Source organism: Ornithorhynchus anatinus, chromosome 4 (genome assembly GCF_004115215.2).
Source record: "Ornithorhynchus anatinus isolate Pmale09 chromosome 4, mOrnAna1.pri.v4, whole genome shotgun sequence".
NCBI lineage: Eukaryota > Metazoa > Chordata > Mammalia > Monotremata > Ornithorhynchidae > Ornithorhynchus > Ornithorhynchus anatinus.
In genome coordinates this window covers 48,933,327-48,951,877 of record NC_041731.1, presented here as the reverse complement: position 1 = coordinate 48,951,877, position 18,551 = coordinate 48,933,327, and the positions used below count along the sequence as shown (strand labels likewise).

The 18,551-nt window shown below is 41.6% G+C and overlaps 1 non-coding gene across 1 annotated transcript; it reads right to left on the bottom strand.

Moving 5' to 3' along the window:
- Positions 1-11,218: 11,218 nt before the first annotated feature.
- On the bottom strand, positions 11,219-11,356 carry LOC114811621. Its single transcript, XR_003759317.1, has one exon. It is a non-coding gene; the product is annotated as a small nucleolar RNA SNORA7 (small nucleolar RNA).
- Between the last annotated feature and the right edge of the window lie 7,195 nt (positions 11,357-18,551).

Here is an 18,551-nt window from a genome sequence, read left to right as displayed (position 1 = left end):
TTCTTGACACACATAAATACATTTTTAAAAATACCACTAATTGACTAGGGCAACAAGATAACTCTTAATTGGTTAGAAATTTATCAAACACAGGCAATTCAAAATACGTGTTAACATCCTTACTTTGACAATACAGAAGACAATGTTCATTATAGTAATAATAATAATAATAATAATAATAGTGTTGGTATTTGTTAAGCGCTTACTATGTGCAGAGCACTGTTCTAAGTGCTGGGGCTGATACAGGGTGATCAGGTTGTCCCACTTAAGGCTCACAGTTAATCCCCATTTTACAGATGAGGTAACTGAGGCCCGGAGAAGTGAAGTGACTTGCCCATAGTCACACAGCTGACAAGCGGCAGAGCCGCGATTCAAACCCATGACCTCGGACTCCCAAGTCTGGACTCTTTCCACTGAGCCACGCTGCTTCTCTAGTACTCTGGGTTGGTGTCATTAATTTGGAGATCAAACAATCAGTGGCATTTATTAAGTGCTTACTGGGAGCAGTGCACTGTACTATGTGCTCGGAAAAGTACGATATGCCAGAGAAGGTGGACAAAATTGCTGCGGACAGGGAGCTTACAGTCTACAGACTGAAGACAGTCATTAAAATAAATCACAGATCAGGGAAATGATAAAGTCTAAGGATACATATATAAGGGCTGTGGCAGCGTGGCTCAGTGGAAAGAGCACGGGTTCGAATTCCAGCTCGGCCACTTGTCAGCTGGGTGACTTTGGGCAAGTCACTTAACTTCTCTGTGCCTCAGTTACCTCATCTGTAAAATGGGGATTAAGACTGTGAGCCCCACGTGGGACAACCTGATTCCCCTATGTCTACCCCAGCACTTAGAACAGTGCTCGGCACATAGTAAGCGCTTAACAAATAACAACATTATTATTATTATTATTATGGAGTGAATATTAAAGTGCTTATGGGATACATAGTCTAATGAATAGCTGAAGCAGAGAAGAGGTTGGATGGGGAATTGAAGGCTGAGTCACAGCCACTAACTCTAGATTCTGCTGGTAATACTTTCCACTTCCTTCTAAAAATGCTCTCAATAGCCATGTGACCATATTCTAATTCACCTTTTCTATTTGCCAATTATCTTGTCTTGTCTTACGCTGTCGAGTCGTCTCCAACCCATAACGATGCCATGGACACGTCTCTCCCAGACTGCCCCACCTCCATCTGCAATTGTTCTGGTAGTGGATCCATAGAGTTTTCTTGGTAAAAATACAAAAGTGGTTTATCATTGCCTCCTTCCATGCCATAAACCTGAGTCTCTGCCCTAGACTATCTCCCATGCCCTGCTGCCCAGCTCAGTGGAATTTTGACTTGTAGCAGGTTGCCTTCCACTTGCTAGCTTCTACCCAAGGTAGGAATGGAATGCACAGGCCTCTGCTTGACTCTCCCTCCCATAGCTGAGACTGGTAGAGTACTGGAAACTCTCCAGGTGTGATGCTGAGAGTGGTGTCAATTATTTCCCTCCAAATTAAATTAAAATCCAATTGCATCTAAGACTTACAATTATATAATGAATCATATTTTGAAGAATGATTATCTTAGAGCAGACAAAAACATAATAGAGGTAAATCTTCTGAAATTGGTATTTACTATAATTTTTATTTTTATTTTGTTCATTTTTCTACATAAGACTTTGATCATTTCTACTGAGTCAATCCCATATCTCTAAGAGTATCAAAATGAGCCCATTCATTTCTACAAACTCCACATTGCTCCTTCCTATTTCAGTGATTCTCTGATTGCTACTTAGAAATGTCTACCTTTCTCATACTAAGTCAAATAGGAGGATTGAAATATACATGTCACAGAACTCAGATTTAAAAAGGAGAATGGTAACTGTCCCTCATTTTTCTCATTCAGGATCTTAATGGCTTCCAACTGTTCAATTTCAAAGGAATCACTATGAAAAAAATTATTTTGATTTTGAGAACATAAAAATAATATAATTTCAAAATCACTGCCATACCATTAGCAGCATAGTGTAGTGGAAAGAGCACGGGCCTGGGAGTCAGAGTTCTTGGGTTAATAATAAAATATAATGATGGTATTTGTGAAGCGCTTACTATGTGCCAAGTACTGTTCTAAGCACTGGGGTAGATACAGGTAATCAGGTTGTCCCATGTGGGGCTCACTGTCATAACCCCCATTTTACAGATGAGGTAGCTGACGCACAGAGAAATTAATGACTTACTCAAGATCACACAGAAGACCAGTGGTGGAGCAGAGATTAGAACCCACGTCTTCGGACTCCTCAAGCCCATGCTCTTTCCACTAAATTTCGCTGGTTCTAGTTCTGGTTCCACTACTTGTCTGCTGTGTGACCTTGAGCAAGTCATTTCACTTCTTTGGGCCTCGGTTACCTCATCTATAAAATGGGAATCTAGACTATGAGCCTCATATGAGACAGGGACTGTGTCCAACCTGATTTGCTTTTATCCACCCTAGTGCTTAGTACAGTGCCTGGTACATAGTAAGTGCTTAACAAATATCATAGCTATTATTATCATATGAAAGCTGCACTGATTTTGAGGGGCTCATAAGCCATCATCAAGACAGAAAACAGATGTTTAGAGAAGTAGCGTGGCTCAGTGGAAAGAGCACGGGCTGGGGAACCAGAGGTCATGGGTTCAAATCCTACTCTGCCGCTTGTCAGTTGTGTGACTTTGGGCAAGTCACTTAAATTCTCTGGGCCTCAGTTACCTCATCTGGAAAATGGGCATTGAGACTGTGAGCCCCATGTGGGACAACCTTATCACCTCGTATCCTGCCCAGCGCTTAGAACAGTGCTTGGCACATAGTAAGTGCTTAACAAATGCCATCATTATTATCATTATCTTTGCCCGTTGTTTTAGCAGATGATGGTGTTGATGGTATTGTTGTCAGAGTGCCCATATAGGGCTGAAAAGATGGATGGGCAACCAGAAGACCTTTTCACATTGGTTTCAGAAGGTGGTCCAGGAGTGTATTGATGTTGCCACAATTTACAATGCTAATTGCTAACTGAGCCTCTGCCTGTCCTCCTTGCAGACTTCCTTAGTGTCATCCCTCTAGTCTGTAAGCCCCTTCTGGACAGGGATTGTCTATCAACTCTATTTTTTTGGGTTTTGTTGTTGATTTTGAATTTTTATGGCATTTTGTCAAGTGCTTACTGGGTCCTAGATACTGTACTATGTGATGGGTTCTATACTGTGTACTAGGTGCTGGGGTAGATACAAGATCATCAGGTAGGACAAAGTCCATATCCCACAAGGGGCTCACAATCTTAATCTAGAGCAAGAACCTGAGAGTCAGAAGGTCATGGGTTCTAATCCTGACTCCTCCACTTGTCTGCTGTGTGGTCTTGGACAAGTCACTCACTTCTCTGGGCCACAGTTACCTTGTCTGAAAATGGAGATTAAGACTGTGAGCCCTATGTGGGTCAGGGACTGTGACCCCCAGTTTGCTTGTATGGATCCCAGTACTTAGTACTGGCAAAGAGTAAGCATATAACAATACTTAACTATTATTGTTATTATTATTACTAATAATAATAATCCCCATTTTACAGATGAGGTCTCTGAGGTTAGGAGAAGTGAAGTGACTTGCCTAAGGTCACATTGCAGGCAAGTGAGCCCATTGTTGGGTGGGGATTGTCTCTATCTGTTGCTGATTTGTACATTTCAAGCACTTAGTACAGTGCTTTGCACACAGTAAGTGCTCAGTAAATAGGATTGAATGAATTAAGTGGCACGGCTGGGATACAAACCCAAGTCCTCAAACTCCCAGGGCCATGCTCTTTCCACAAAGCCTGGTGCTTCTCTGTTATACTGTACTCTCTCAAGCACTTAGTACTAGGCTCCGCACACAGAAAGTACTCAGTAAATATGATTGATTGATTGATTGATTGATTGATAAGTGAACCACCATGGCTTTTTCATAGAAAAAAGAACTATCCACGTGTTTCACGGGACAAATATAAACAGATGCATACTTTCATGAGATTAAAATAGGTTAGAATTTGACAGGAAATGTCTGAAGTCTAGTAAAGAGTAAGTGTGTGTCTATTTTTTAATAGGAAAAATGAATAACTGAATATTTTGTAAATCTATTAGCTTACTTTCCAGACCTGGAAAAATTTGGATATCAACCCAAAACCAATTTGTGGGGACACTGATAGAAATCAGTTAGACTGCTAAGATGAAATCTCATCAGATGAGCCTGGTTTGTTCCTTTTAAAGAGTAACAAGCCCACTGAGATCGGTCTGGGATTCTACACAGGGTACCCTGCAGGGTTTAGGGGAGAGCCCAAGGCTAAAGTGTAGCATAAAAATAATAATAATTTAGGTGTTTGTTAAGCACTAACAACGCGTGAGGCCCTGTACTAAGCATTGGGTGGATGCAAGAAAATTGGGTTGATCACACTCCCTGTCCCACATGGGGCTCATAGTCTCAATGGCCATTTTACAAATGAGGTAACTGAGACCCAGAACACTAAAGTGACTTGCCCACATAGCTCACATAGCAGCCAGTGTCAGAGCCAGGAGTAGAACCCTGACATGCTAAGTCCCAGGCCCATGTTCTATCCATTATGCCATACTGCTTCTCTAATCAAGAGGCCATGACATTGTGTGCACTCTGGAATGACAGCATTTTGGCACCAGCTCTACAAAAAAGTGGGGGGTACTAAGCTAGGCTAAGTGATTCAGTGCAAGTTCCCTCTAGCTTTGGAAAACTCACTTATATTTTAATGTATATTTGCATGCCTGGGTTGTCTAATATTTGATTTCCTGTCACTAGCTAATGCTAATGTTTAAAATCAGAAACCATTTTTATGGCACATATGTCATTAGGAGCATATATGAAGACTCAGTATAGTAGAGTTCACTGGAGTGAAGAAGATTTATTATAATGGTGGTATTTGTTAACCTCTTAAAATGTGCCAGGCACTGTACTAAGCACTGGGATAAGCACAAGCAAATTGGTTTAGAGTCAGTCCCTGTTCTACATGGGTCTCACAGTCTTAATCCCCACTTGACAGATGAGGTAACTGAGGCACAGAGAAGTGAAGTGACTTGACTGAGGTCACACAGCAGACAAGGGGTGGATCCGGAATTAGGACCCAGGTCCTTGTGACTCCCAGACCCGTGCTCTATACATGAGGCCAAACTGTTTCTCTACTGAAATTCATATGTGACATAACAGGTCTGACCCCAACTGTGGTCAAAACGGGCAAGTGAACTGCCATGGATATTAAAATTCTTGAGCAGTAAAATGTCTTTATTTTTCTCATCTGCTGGAACAAAGCTAAACCTGATCAAACTTGAAATACCTGCTGATGGGATTTTGTTTTCCCTTGACTCCTCAGACCCTTCATAAGGGGCAGCCACAAACTGGAGCTTTATTTGATTCTTTTCACTCTGTGGTTGCTCAGGCAGGTCATACAGATGGCTCTGCTATTAGTTTTCCTTTCTTCTAGGCACTAAGGTTAGTTCTTTTCTTCTTTTATTATTACTCTCTCCTCCACTGTGGGTCTCTCTCAGCTGTAACTTAGGTACTAATAGAATGATTTGACTTTTTGTTTTATTGTTTTTTATCATTCCCCCATATATCTATTTGTAATGGGCTCACACCTGTGATTTACGCTACTGGAACTAAAACTTAACTGTCCATGAAATTTATTGCATATTGTTTGATTCATTTATACTGAGCTATGCAGAACATGAGCTAAATTGTAAAATTTATCTTCACATTGTTTTCAGAGTGAATGATTGGTCATAGTTCATATGCAAATGTGAAGTGCTAGACTTTGAGAATTTTTATTGCTTCATAAAGTCTAGATTTAGAGACTTTCAGAAACATCTCCCTCCTGCTATAGGGATGTTTCCTTCCCTGCCTCAGAGTAACATTTTGGCTTCTGTAGGTCAGTCTAGAACTGAAGGTTTTGACCTCAAGCGGTGTCAGAGTGGCAGTGAAGGCATTCTTCCTTAGAGGATTGCAGTTGACTGTGGGAGCAGTGATCTGTGACTGTTTAGAATGATTGATATGACTGTGGTGACCTCATCAATCATCTAAAATGGCTGTGGCTCCCTCCTCCTCTTGACATTGGCAAATTCTGACACCATTCCCCGTCCTCATATCTATCTCTCTTTTTCGTACAATCACAAGGACTGCTTTCACCGCTGACCACTGTTCCAGGAAAATCTCTTCCAGTGATCCACAGAACTAGATTTGGAATTGGAATATATTAAGTTTAAAGGCCTCAAAATGGAATTTTTTTTGAGTTCTTTTAATTTGGCAATAGGAGTAGATTTTTATCATCTATTTTCATTATATTGGAAGATCTCATTTACACTTGGATTGGCCCAGGTTTGAGAGAAGCATTGTTGTTTTTTCAGTTGACAAAGATTAGGCACAGTCCCAACCACAGAAGGAATGATCTGGATGTCAGAATTATAGAGAGAGAGATTGTACTCACACTGTGTTAGTAAATATCACCCACCCCTTTCCTCTCCCATTCCATAGGCAATTGTCAACACTTCAGTCTTCTACCAGAGATCGCCTCAACTCCCAAAAGTACTAGGAAAATGGAGATAAAGAAGAATGATTTTATCAGGACTAGTTTTAAAAATCAGAGTGTGCTATGATACATGATATACATAGGGAATATGGTGAAGTTGAAAGACCATGAGATTGGAAGTTAAGAAGCCTGGGTTCTAGTTTCATCTCAGTCACTGGCTGGGGAAGGATGTTACTTAACTTCTCTGTTCCTCAACTGTCTCATCTATCAAATGGAGATGAAATAACTGCTGTGTCTCCACCACCCCATTCTTCCATCATAGTTGAGTACAATGTTAACCCTGTTCTTTCATTCAGTCCTGTTTGTTGAGTCGTTAAAGTGTGCAGACACTGTACTAAGTGCTTGGGAGAGTATAAAAAAATTAAACAGACACATTCCTGGCCCACAGTGAACTTGGTGAGACAGACATTAACATAAATAAATTACATATATCTACATAAGTGCTGTGGGGCTGGGGGGGGGGGGGGGAGAACAAAGGGAGCAAGTCAGGGTGATGCAGAAGGGAGTGGGAGAAAAAGAAGGAGGGGGCTTAATCAGGGGAAAGCCTCTTGGGGAGATGTGCCTTCAATAAGGCTTTGAAGTGGGAGAAAGTAATTGTCCATTGGATTTGAGGACGGAGGGTATTCCTGCTAGAGGCAGGATGTGGGCTAGGGGTTGGTGAGGAGATAGACGAGATTGAGGCTCAGTGAGAGGATTAACTTTTGAGAAACGAAGTGTGGGGGATGGGTTGTAGTAGGGGAGTAGTGAGGTAGGAGGCAGCAAGTTGATTGAGTGTTTTAAAGCCAATGGTGAGGAACTTTTATTTGACATGGAGGTGGATAGGCAACCACTGGACTTTTTGGAGGGTACTCTGTGTGTCCTCAGCCCTTCTACCATGACTGAGGGACTCGTTACCTGCCTCCAGGATGCTCTGTTTGTGCTGGGTGGGTATAAAAGTCACTGCTCTGGCTTCTCAGCCCCTCTTCACCTCCAAAGTTGAATGAAGCATACGGCATTTGCAACCTCGCCTCCCTGGCCAAGAAAATTGCCTTGCCTCCTCATCACCCAGGGTGGGCACTGGCTCCCCTCATCACTATCAAGGAGACCCTATCCCATCCTGCATTCCACTATCCCAAAGGGAATGAGGACAGCACCTGTAAAAAAGGCCTCATATAATGCCTGGGGAGCTGGTGACTGCCTAAACATTGCAGTAGACTCTGAATCACGGGAAATTCTGCTTCTCAGGCCACAGCTCCCTACTGACTTTTATTTTTATTTAGAGTACTACATATTGGTCCATGTAAGTTATACTGTTTTAACATGTTAGTGTTTTATTGTTTCCAGTGAATCTTTCTCCAGCCCTCTCTTGAGAAGCAGCATGTGCATGGGTCTGGGAGTTAGAAGAACTTGGGTTCAAAGCCCGGCTCAGCCACAAGCCTGCTGTGTGATCTTGGGCAAGTCACTTCACTTCTCCGGGCCTCAGTTACCTCATCTTTAACATGTAGATTCAGAGTGTGAGCCCCATGTGGGACAGGGACCATGTCCACCCTGATTAACATGTCTACCCCAGTGTTTCGAACAGTGTGTGGCACATAGTAAGCACTTAACAAGTACCATAATTCTTATTATTGTTATTATTACTTTTATTCATAGATTGTGAGCCTCTTGAGGGGCAGGGCCATTGTTCAAGCCCCTCCTCTACATTCTTTCCCAGTGCTTACTACCGTGCTCTGCACACAGTAAGCACCTAAAAACTATTACTGCTACCGTTGCTTTCTTACCACTTAGACTGAGAGCTCCATGTGGGATTAAGACAATACATGACCTCCATCCTAGCATTCTGCATAGATGCCTGACAAATATCAACATTCTCATCATCATCATGTCATATTTGCATAATTGGAATTTGTTTTTCTATGTCCTGCTAGTTACTCCCCTTTTACAGATTCTAAATTCCTTTTCTTTAGGATCTTTTCCTAATGCTATATCTGATTGTTCCTTCTTTTTGGGAACATAAGTGCTCTGGATGTAAAGTATGTCAGTGTTAGAACTATAACCAACAACAAGGCAACTCTCTCTTCACTATCAAATATTTAGTGTTTAGCTAATACTCAAACTGATGTCTCTCCTGTCTTTCAAGATCACACAACCCCAGTTCCGGCATGTCATGCATTTAAGAAGATGCTATCAAAATGACCTTTTTCTGAAACTATATCGATACATCAATATTGTGATACTGAAGAGTTTTTTTGATTATTCGATATTACTACAATTTTCAACAAAAGCAGCATATTCAATTACCTTACAAACTCTTAAAGTGTGTTTCCTTAGTCCTCCTGTTTCCTATTCCTGTTTGCCATTGCTGTCTTCACATCATCCTGGGCTATTGAAGAATAAAAATTATTCATACCAAAGTTCCCTTCTTCTCACACTCAGTAAAACCCATGACAATGCCATGATGACCACTGGTAGCATACCTCAGCCATGTGGTTAAAGGATAGTTATTACAACTTTGTATCCCACCTATTCACACCTCACCCTATTCTTCAGCTGATGTTTCTATCAGATCCATCACCTCAGCACAACAGGTGGTCCAATCTGTTATTTAATTAGGAAAAGGTCAGAAATTTTACAGTAAAATTGATCATCTTCCCGTTAAAATATGTTCTTTCTTAAGGAGCCTTCAGTCTGCGGGACATCATAGCTGTAGTAATTTGCCCAAAGACTCTCACGTCCTCATTTATTGTCAAACAAACAGAATATCAAGAAAATCTTGATATCTGGCATAGGTCTAGGATAGTGAGGACTGTGAAGAACCACAATCAACTATTCAACAACTCTCAGTGTTAATGCCTACCTTGCTTCTGCATGGCATATCTTGGGTAATTGGTATAGTATTATTCATAATTCTCCTTCAGATTCAAGGATGATCTCTGTGGAGAGATTTTTATTAGTGGTTTACAAATGTGGTTAGTAAGGTTGATATGTGACCATTACTCCTTATAACAAGTTCAGCTAGTAAATACCTAGAGCTTCCTTAAAAGACAACCCATCCTTTCTTTTTTTCTCAGATTCCTGTAAGAATGGGCTGCATATTCCTTCAGAATGTTAAATTGGCACCTAACACTACATACTAGTGCGGAAACTGATATGAGAATCTCATCCTCAGGAGTGTCATCTTTGAACCCGAAGAACAGCTATACAGGGAGAGAAGTTGTTGAATTTGAAATCTCATCTTCATGTCAGTGTAAGTTGTAGGTGTCTTCTGCCATATTAGCACTTAGAAATTGTAAACTTGGTACCAACCACAGCTTTCTTCCTGGAAATTAATGACATATCAGACTGATCCATGTGTTTCTAGACTTGCCACCAATAATGTTCCCCAGCAATGCAGTGTGTGTGGTAGTGATTGACATAAGGTATATCATTTTCTGCACGAAGTGGGAAGTTTGAGTCACACTAGAGCAATTTCTTCTAAGGAAGAGAATAGCATTTTAACTAGCTAAACTTCTGCAACTCAGCACGATCCCTAAATAACTAGGCAATCTAGAATCACATTTCAGTTAACGCAGAACTTGACATAATCCATCAGGCTTGTGTCTGTGATTGTCCAGCTGGGGTGAACTTGCAGTGACTTGTTAATCTATAATAACCCTGTTCAAAACCATATCTTTTGAGGCCTTTGACCTCTATATGCTAAGGATGGAAAAATGCACTGAGAATCTTGGGGCTCAGGTTACAGTTAGCATTAGATCTAGGGTTAGAGATGCAAACAAATGTATAAATTAAGGAACATTTGTCTTGATGTCTGCACCCTGGATGATCGAATGGATAAATCCATTGAAGATGGTTGTCTCTCTGGTTGAAAGGTGATGTTATTTTAGGTGAGATTTGATCTGTGTACGAGTGTGTAAAAAATAAGGCCAAGATATCATCAACAATCATTTTCCATATCATGTGCATGTAAAAACTGCTTCTCCCTGCACTGATGCATTAGGAACTTCACAGTGTCTAATGCAAATAGTCATCAGCAGCGTGACTTAGTGGAAAAAGCCCGGGTTTGGGAGTCAGAGGTTATGGGTTCAAATCCCGGCTCTGCCACTTGTCAGCTGTGTGATTGTGGGCAAGTCACTTAACTTCTCTGTGCCTCAGTTACCTCATCTGTAAAATGGGGATTAACTGTGAGCCTCATGGGGGACAACCTGATTACCCTGTATCTACCCCAGCGCTTAGAACAGTGCTCTGCACATAGTAAGCACTTAACAAATACCAACATTATTATTATTATTATCAGCAGCAGCAGCAGCTATGGTACTTACTGAGCATTTACTATGTGCAGAGCACTGTACTAAGCCTTTGGGAGATACAATACAAGAGAGTTGGTAGGTTTGTTCCCTGCCATAATGAGCTTGCAGTGTAGAGACTCACAGTCTTGCCTTAAGCCACTGAGTTGTCTCTGACCCATAGCAACACCATGGACACATCTCTCCCAGAATGCCCCACCTCCATTTGCAATCGTTCTGGTAGCGTATCCATAGAGTTTTCTTGGTAAAAATACAGAAGTGGTTTACCACTTCCTCCTTCTGTAAAATAAACCTGAGTCTCTGCCCTCGACTCTCACCCATGCCACTGCTGCCCAGCACAGGTGAATTTTGACTTGTAGTAGATTGCCTTCCACTCACTAGCCACTGCCCAAGCTAGGAATGGAATGGACAGGCCTCTGCTTGACTCTGTCTCCCGTAGTCGAGACTGGTAGAGTACTAGAAACTCTCCAGATGCAACCCCGAGAGGGAACTCACAGTCTAGACCCCATTTTATTGATGAGGTAATTGAGGTACAGCAAAGTTAAGTGACTTGCCCAGGGACACACAGCAGACAAATGGTGGAGTCAGGATTAGAACCCATATCCTCTGACTTCCAAGCCTATGCTTTTTCCACTAGGCAACACAGTTTCTCAATAATAATAATGATATTCATTACGTGCTTGCTATGTGCCAAGCACTACTTAGCACTGGGGTAGATAACAGATCAGGTATTAAATCCCTGTTTGACAAATGAGGAAACTGAGGCACCTAGGAGATAAATGATTTGCCTAAGATCATATAGACAAGTGGTAGATCTGGGATTAGAACCCAGGTCCTATGATTCCCAGGCCCATGCGGCTTCCCAATGTCCTCATCAGTCATACTTGTTGAGCGTTTATTGTGTGCAGAGCACTGTGCTAAGTGATGGGGAGAGTATTGTATAACAAAGTTTTTTGACATGTTCCCTGCCCACAACAACTTTAAAATCAATAGGGGGAGATGGACATTAATATAAATAAATGCAGTGGGGCTGAGGGAGGGGTAAATAAAGAGAGCAAATCCAAGTGCAAGGGCGATGCAGAAGGGAGTTGGAGAAGAGGAAATGAGAACTTTGTCAGGGAAGGTTTCTTGGGGGAGACAGGCTTTCAGTAAAATTTTGAAGGTGGGGAGAGAGAAGCAGCATGGCTCAGTAGAAAAAGCATGGGTTGGGGAGTCAGAGGACATGGGTTCAAATCCCAGTTCCACCACTTAGCTGTGTAACTTTAGGCAAGTCACTTAACTTCTCTGTGCCTCAGTTACCTCATGTGTAAAATGGGCATTAAGACTGTAAACCCAATGTGAGACAACCTGATCACCTTATATCCTCCCCAGTTCTTAGAACAGTGCTTTGCCCATTGTAAGTGCTTAACAAATGCCACCGTTATTATTATTGTCTATTGAATTTGAAGAGGGAGGACAATCCAGACTGGAGGCAGGTTGTGAGCAAGAGGTTAGCAGCAATACAGATGAGATCAAGGTAGAGTGCATGGCTACAAAAGGAGTGTAGCTTTGTGGAGTCAGCACAGGCCTGAGAGTTAGAAGGACCTGAGTTCTAATCCCAGCTCTGCTACATGTCTGCTGTGTGACCTTGGACAAATCACTTAACTTCTCTGTGCCTCAGTTACCTCATCTGTAAAATGGGGATAAGAGTGGGAGCTCCATGTGGGACAGGGACTGTGTCTGACCTGATTAACTTCTACCTATCCCAGTACTTATAATGGTGCTTGGCACAAAGTAAGCAATTAACAAATACCATAATTATCATTATTATTATTGAGTGACTAGGTTGGCATTAGAGGAGCAAAGAGTGTGGGCTGGTTATAGTAGGAAATCAGGAAGCTAAGATGGTGGGGGCATGATGATTGAGTGTTTCAAAACCTATGGTAAGGAGTTTCTCTTTGATGTAGATGTAGATGGGCAACCTCTGGAGGATCTTAAGGTGTGGGGAATCATGAACTAAATAGTTCTGTAGAAAAATGATCCAGGGAGCAGAATGAAATATTGATTAAAGGGAGGAAAGGCAGGAGGCAGGGATGTCTGCAAGGAGGCTGATGCAGTAATCAAGGCAGAAAAGGAAACGTGATTGGATTAAAGTGATAGCAGTTGGGACGGAGAGCAAAAGGCAGATTTTAGTGATATTGTGAAGGTTGAAGGGACTGGATTTGGTGACACTGAATATGTGGGTTGAATGATAGAGATGAGTGGAGGATAATGACAAGATTATGAACTTGTGAGTCAGGGAGGATGTTGGTGCTGCCAAAAGTGATGGAAAAGTCATGGGGAGGACAGAGTTTGGGTCAGAAGATGAGGAGTTTGGCTTTATACTGTTAAATTAGAGGTATTTCCAGGACACCAAAGTAGAGATGTTTTGAAGACAGAAGGATATGCAAGAATGCAGAGGAGAGATATTAGGGTTTGTAGATATAGGAATCAACTGTATAGACATAATAGTTGAGCCATGGAAGTGAATGAGTTCTCCAAGGGAGTGGGTACAAATGTAGAATAGAACATTTCAGGAGTGGATGGCAGAGGAGGAGCCCATGAAAGAGACTAAGGAGAGATAGCCAGAAAGATAGGAGGAAAACTAGGAGAGAGCAGTGTCACTGAAGCCAAAGTTAGATAATGGTTTGAGAAGAAGGGGGTGGTTGACAGTGTCAAAGGCATTTGAGGATTAGGATGGATTAGGGTGGATTAGAGGCTGTTGGATTTGACAAGAAAGAGACTACCGGTGACCTTTGAGAGGGCAGGTTTGGTGGAGTGAAGCGGGTGGAAGCCAGATTGGAGGGTTCAAGGAGAGAATTGGAGGAGAGTTTCATAATAATAATGTTGGTATTTGTTAAGCGCTTACTATGTGCCGAGCACTGTTCTAAGTGCTGGGGTAGATATAGGATAATCAGGTAGTTCCACTTGAGGCTCACAGTCTTCATCCCCATTTTACAGGTGAGGGAACTGAGGCGCAGAGAAGTTAACTGACTTGCCCACAGTCACACAGCTGACAAGTGGTGGAGCTGGAATTAGAACCCATGACCTCTGCCTCCTAAGCCCATGCTCTTTTCCACTGAGCCATGCTGCTTCACCATTCTCATAATCACCCCAAAGACTCGCTCACAACCCTTGACTTTACTACAACATGGTTTGAGGTTTTGTTTTAATGGGTCTTCAAAAAATTGCTTCAGTCCAAGCTTGTTATGGTTTCCCCATTTCAGTTTGCCATAGAATAGTCGTTGGTATTATCATCTAGTCCCCTCACTCCTCCCAGTAAAGGTGTGATGGGATAAATATAAATATTGCTTTGATACTGGTTCTTTCACTGTGTTTTAAGACCTCAGTGTTTATGATCCTATCTTACTACTTGATTTTAAGTATTACACATAGCAATGGTGTAATTGGTCAAGCAGTCAAATGAGGTCCTGTGCTATGTCCAGGTTTTACAGTCATTAAAAAGAATGGACAACCCAGAACAACATCAGTTTGATATGATTCAGGATATCACTTAGGTGCTACACATTGTCTTTTGAGTCCAAAAGGATACTATTCTTTCAAATTTGTTTTTTTATCTTTGTGTCTTTGCTACCCACTACCCAGAATTTTCTGAGCATGTTCACCTCTATATGAAAACTGTTGATCCTTGATTGTGTGTCGGGTTTGCAAAGGACTAGCTGTTATATGCATAGGTCTCTTAATAATAGTTGTCAATCCATAGCCTTTGGCTGATTTTGATTGCTGATCTTGTGAAGTGATTCACACATTTCAATGTTTTCTTGAGTGTTTATTTCTAGAGCACAATCATCGATGCATACGAGTTTCTGTATGAGTGATTCAAGGACTTCTGATGCTGATCTGAGCTGCTGAGTTGGAAGAGTTTATAAAGGAAAGGAATAGTGTTCCTTACTGCATTTTCAAACATAACTATATAGAACAGGTGGAATACGACTGAACCTACACATAGCCTTCCTTTATTCTGTTGGTGATGATGTAAGGATATTACAAAGACCCTCATATCTAAATAATATCATCGTGGAATAGTTTTAAATTCTTGTTAAACTTTTCAACCATTGGATGGGCAACCACTGGAGGTTCTTGAGGAGTGGGGAAACAGGGACTGATAATTTTTATAGAAAAATGACTCAGGCAGCAGTGTGAAGTATGGACTGAAGTGAGGAGTAACAGGAGGCAGGAAGGTCAGCAGGAGGCTAATAGAGAGTAATCAACACAGGATAGGAAAAGTGCCTCAATTAACATGATAGCAGTTTGGATGGACAGGAAAGGAGAGATTTTAGCCATGTTGTGAAGGTTGAACTAACAGGATTTTGGGACAGATTGAATATGTGGGTTGAATTAAAGAGATGAGACAAGAATAACACCAAGGTGACAGGCCTATGAGACAGGGAGGATGGTGTGGCTGTTTGCAGTGTCAAGAAAGCCAAAGAGAGAACAGGCCTTAGTTCTTTTAAGTTCTGTTAAGCACTTATTTTGTGCCAGTCATGGTACAGGATAATCAGGCTGAATGGGGTAAGTACAGGATAATCAGGCTGAATATGGTCCATGTCCCACATGGGGCTCACTGCCCTAACCTCCATTTTATAGATAACTGATGTACAGAGAAGATGTGACTTCCCCCAGGTCACAAAGCAGACAAGTGGCGGAGCTGGGATTAGAACCCAGGTCCTTTGACTCTCAGGCCTGTGCTCTTTCCACTCCACCACTTTGTTTCTCATGTAACCTGCAAGTGCATGCTAAGCCTGTGCTATGGATAGTGAGGGTGGAGAAAGGAGTGACCAACATCACCGCACCCTCTGAGTGATCACATGAACTACAGTACCTGATTACCCTGTATCTCCCCCAGAACTTAGAACAGTGCTTGGCACCTAGTAAACGCTTAACAAATACCAACATTTATTTGGGGAAGCAGCGTGGCTCAGTGGAAAGAGCATGGGCTTTGGAGTCAGGGCTCATGAGTTCGAATCCCAGCTCTGCCACTTGTCAGCTGTGTGACTGTGGGCAAGTCACTTAACTTCTCTGTGCCTCAGTTCCCTCATCTGTAAAATGGGGATTAAGACTGTGAGCCCCACGTGGGACAACCTGATTCCCCTATGTCTACCCCAGTGCTTAGAACAGTGCTCGGTACATAGTAAGCGCTTAACAAATACCAAAATTATTATTATTATTATTAACACCCTGTAGTACTTGTGCGTATATTTTATATACCCTACTACTTCCTCCTATCTGTAACTGATTTTAAATGTCTGCTCCTCTATTAGATTGTATGCTCCTTAAAGGCAGATATGCTGTCTACTAGTTCTAGTGTACTTTCCCACTTGCTTAGTAGAGTTCCACATTTCTTCTTGCCTTCAGACTGTCTCTACTTGGATAGCTCACTGTTTCCTCAAATTTAACATGTTTGAAACAGAACTCTTCACCTTCCCTCCCACACCCTGTACCACATCAACTTTCCCGTCACTTTAGGCAGCAGCACCATACTCCCTGCCTCAAAAGCCTTAACTTGGCACATTAATTGACTCATCTCTCTGATTCAATTAATCAATCAATCAATGGTATTTATTGAGTGCTTACTATGTTCAGACAATTGTACTAAGTGCTTGGGAGAAACAAAAGAACAGTTAACAGAAATGTTCCCTGCTCACGGCGAGTTTACAGTCTAGATGGGGAGACAATAATATAAATAAATAATTTAACATATATAATTTAAAGATATGTACATAAGTGCTGTGAGGATGAGGGTGGGATGAATATCAAATACCCAAAGGTCACAGATCCAAGTGCAATCCATACTCAATATGTCATGAAATCCTGTCAGTGTTACTTTCATGGCATCTCTAGAATCCACCCTTGCCTCTCTATCTAAACTGCTACTACACCGATCCAAGCACTTATCATATCCTGCCTTAACTACTGCAACAGCCTCTTCACGTTTCTCCCTGTATCCTGTCTCTCCCTACTTCAGTCAGCACTTTATTCTGCCCAGATCAAAAACTGAAAAATTGTTCATGTCATAAACCCCCCCTCCCCAAAAACCTCCAGTCTCTGCCAATCTGCCTCTTTATCAAACAGAAATTCCTTACCATCAACTTTAACTCCTTTGTATCACTCTCCCCACCTACAAAGTCTTATTAAAAGCACATCTCCTTTAAGAGGACATTACCAACCAAGCCTTAACTTCCTCTTTTCCCACTCCTTTATACATCACCCTTCCACTTGGATTTGCACCCTTTATTCACCCCTCCCTCAGAACTATCACACCTGTGCACATATCTGTAATTTATTCATCTATATTTATGTCTGCTTCCCCCTCTAGACTGTAAGTTCATTGTGGGCAGGGAATGTATCTACCAACTCAGTTACACTGTACTCTCCCAAGCATGTAGAACAGGGCTTCTGCACACAGCACTCAATAAATGATTGATGGATTGAGACACTCAATCAGCTCTCTCTCTTTTACCTTACCTAACTGATCTCCTACTGCAACCCATCCTGAGAGCCCTGCTCCTCTAACACAACCTATTCTTTGTACCTCTATCTCGTCTATCTTGCCACCACCTGCTTGCCCACATCCTTCCTCACATGTGATACTCCCTCTCCCTTCATCTGCAACAGTTCACCATTGTCTCCAACTTCACAACTCCTCTAAAATCATATCTTCTCCATAGGCCTTCCTCTGACTAAGCCCTCATTTCCCCTAACCGCCCCCACCCCCTGCATTGTCTATGCATTTGGCTGTGTACCCCTTAAGGACTTTGATACTCATCTACTAGCTCTACTATATTGTACTTTTCCAATAACTTAGTACAGTGCTATACACACAGAAAGCACCCATTAAACACCATTGATTGATTAATTACACTTCTCTGCACACTAGTGGTTCAATAAATGCTATTTATAGATTGACCTATTATAACAAGTACAGCAGCACATCAAAGGGAAATCTTTGAACCCATGAGGTGTGGATGGGATGGTCAATCCTGTGCAAGCTTCACCAGCTGCATTCACCTGTATCAATCGTGATCTCAACATCAGTACCTTCAACTTAACTGTCTATTGTTGTATCCTAATTTCCAAGTGCTTAGTACAGTGCTTTGCACCCAGTAAGTGTTCAATAAATATGAATGAATGAATGAATGAATGAATGAATGAATGAATGAAAACTGGAGGATAGTTAGAACTACTGAAAATAAACAACACTTGTTTTTTTTTATTCTGATGCAATAAGTCCTGGTGAAGAAGAAAATTACTTGAAAAGATGAAGGTTCAGTTGGGGTGGGGTTAAAGAAATTGAGGGTTACATTTAGTAGCCATTATGTGAGCAACCAGAATGGACAGTTTCTACACCTGGTGTTCACTGCTGAGTATGGATGGTTTAACAGCAGCAATCATACAGCTGCAACTAGCTGGAGATGATGAGGTCAGGATCTGGATTCTGATAGCCTGCCAGCTAGCCAGGAAGCAACTTGCTATTATAAGGAAATGTCTTGATGTTACACCTTCTAATTATATCCGTTGCATTTGTTAATCACCCTTATTAACTTTGCTTTCAATTGCATCTTCCCAGAAGCTGATGAAAGAAACCAAACTATCGAGAAAACCTTCTGAATCTATATTTGGATTCATAGATGTCATCCATTTTCAA